This window comes from Tupaia chinensis, unplaced genomic scaffold (genome assembly GCF_000334495.1).
Source record: "Tupaia chinensis unplaced genomic scaffold, TupChi_1.0 Scaffold144326_1, whole genome shotgun sequence".
NCBI lineage: Eukaryota > Metazoa > Chordata > Mammalia > Scandentia > Tupaiidae > Tupaia > Tupaia belangeri.
In genome coordinates, this window is record NW_006204184.1 from 306,054 (window position 1) to 308,453 (window position 2,400).

General features: G+C 63.0%; 1 protein-coding gene across 1 annotated transcript in view; it reads left to right on the forward strand.

Moving 5' to 3' along the window:
* L1CAM (L1 cell adhesion molecule) overlaps positions 1-2,400 on the forward strand; it is a 23,852-nt gene that overhangs the window by 719 nt on the left and 20,733 nt on the right.

Consider the following 2,400-nt stretch of genomic DNA (forward strand, 5'->3'; position numbering starts at 1 on the left):
GGGAGGGGTCTGCAGTTCCTGCTCCCTCCTCCCTAGGTCAGCTTTTTTTGCCATCTCTGTGCTTGGCAGAGATTGCAAAGAGCATCTAGTGCAATCTGCTGCCCCCAGCAGGGTGTCAGAACCCTGCCCCTCACTGCCCACCAGTCCAGCAGTCCACCCCAAGGAGCGGGGGCCCAACACCCTCCTCTGGGTAGGATGCTTGGTGAAGCCCGTGTCTGCTGACTCACGTGGCCCTAACGGTGAAGAAGCCGGGCCTGCCCTGCCTCCCCTGGGAGCCACTGCGGAGCCCATCTGTCTGCTCCCCTGCTCTGGGGGTGGAGGGGGTGCACTGGGGCAGGGGCCTGCCCAGGGCTCTCACCTCTGATGAGCTTCTGGCTGCAGGTGGTGGGCCTGGCCCAGCCATCACCTGGCACGCCACCCTCGCAGCATCTGCATGTGTGTGCCCACAGGCTCCCAAGCCAAGGGACTCCTGGCTGTGTATGGCCGGCCGCATGGAGAGTTCACAGCGGGGCTGGAACAGGAGCCATTGCTCTTTCTTTCTCTGCTTATTTGTTTACGGGTGTGCGGTCCCCAAAGTAACACATCTTACTGCAGTACACTTGCAATACACAGGAAAGAACAAAAGAAATTAAGAATTGCCGGGACGTTCACTGAGAGGGAAACCCGTGCCGCACGCGTCTCCCTGCTTTGCTACCACCCACTCCCAAGAGGCGCCTCTCTGTGCGCAGCCCCGCGCCCCTGCCCCTGCAGAGTCAGGAGAGCACACGGCACCCTGACAGGCAGCTGCCCATGCCCCAGACCTCAGCACCCCTGGCTGGACAGTCCTTCCCAGGAACAAATTGGCCCGGCTCTCCTTGTCCATGTGGGTGACAATTCAAGGAGGCAGAGAGTGAGGAGGGGCCTTATCTGGGGGCTCCTCCAGTGAGCACAGTTGGGGGGGCAGTCTGTGCCTGCCCCCAGTTGGCCTCCTCCAGGTCCAAACTCTCTGCACTGCTGGTCTGAGGGTCCAGCACCTTCCATGGTGTGGCCGAGGAAGATCAAGGAGGCAGCCCTGTGTGCCCTGTCGGCCATGCCCCAGCCGGTGCCTCGGGGCAGTCAGTCTCTCCCACTCTGACTCCAGCCTTTGCAGCTTCCATGCGGTCTACACGGCCCCTCTGCAGGCACAGCCCTGGACACTCAAACCGGCAGCCGTGGCCCAGCACTGGGTGCAGTAGAGGTGGCATCTCAGCAGAGGTCCGAAAGGTTGGAGGGCTCACCTCTGCTCTGTGGCCTCCCTGTGTGGGCAGAGTGGGGGCCCCACCCCACCCTGTCACTCCCTTTCTGGGCCCCCAAGTGGGCTAACCTCCTTGTCCTGCCCCTGCTCCATGGTGGGGAGGGCCTGTCCCCAGGCGGGGCCATCTGGAAGAGGTGCCTGGCAGCCCCTGCCCCACCCTCTGTGCCCCCGTCAGCCTCCTAGCCCTCTGTCCTGTCCTCTCCTTTTGTTTACAAGCCCTCTGTTCCTCTGTCAGCCCCCAAAGCCACTGGTTCTCTTGGAGCCCAGCTGCCCCCGCCTTTCCCCTGATGGCGCTGAGGTTGGCGGTGAGTCCAGGAGGCTCAGCAGCCCTCCGCTGGGCTCCCTGGCTTTGGGTGGGGCCTTGCCTGGCCTAGAGGAAGACGGGAGGTAGCAGGGCCAGCCTGCCTTCTCCCCAGCTATCAACAGGGTCTTTGTGGCCTCCTAAAGGCTGAGGTTGGAGAGAGGGAGGAGCCTGGGGAGGTCGGGGACTTCGTTTGCAGGGGAGGGTCTGGACTGCTGGCCTTTCTAGACGCTTTTCTTTGTCTGGTGCCCCCCCCCCCCCCAGGCCCCAGGAACTTGCCCGGCCCTGGAAAAAGGTTGGAAAGCTGCAGAGGGCGTGCCCAGCCACTTTCCAGCCACTGCTCAAGATAGTCCCTGATCCCTAAGCCCAGCAGGGCCACCTGTGGAAGCCAAGACTGGGTGGGGCAGGAGGGTGGCCGCACCCTGGGCTTTGTGCACGCTGCCAAGTGGGGCATCTGAGCCCTCCTTCTCCTGTCAGCTGAGGTGGAACGGACAGGCAGGGCCAGGCTCCCAGGACACTCCTCTACTCGGCATCCAGCCAGGCAGACGCGGGGAGGCTACAGGTCCCTCCTCAGGTGCGGCGTGCACAGCTTCCAGTGTTCTCATTTGCATATACCTGGTCACATGTGTGCATGGGGCTCGTTAGTGGGGCTCACATGTGCGTGTGTGTGTGAGAGCGTGCGCGCACACCCTCGTGTGTCCACATAGGCCCCGTCAGATGCCCCAACAGGGCTTGTGCAGGGAAGGAGTGGGGTGGTGGGTGACGCCGAGTGACATGGGGACTTGTGGCTTTGGTGGAGGGGGAGATCTCTCAGGCCATTTCCCCA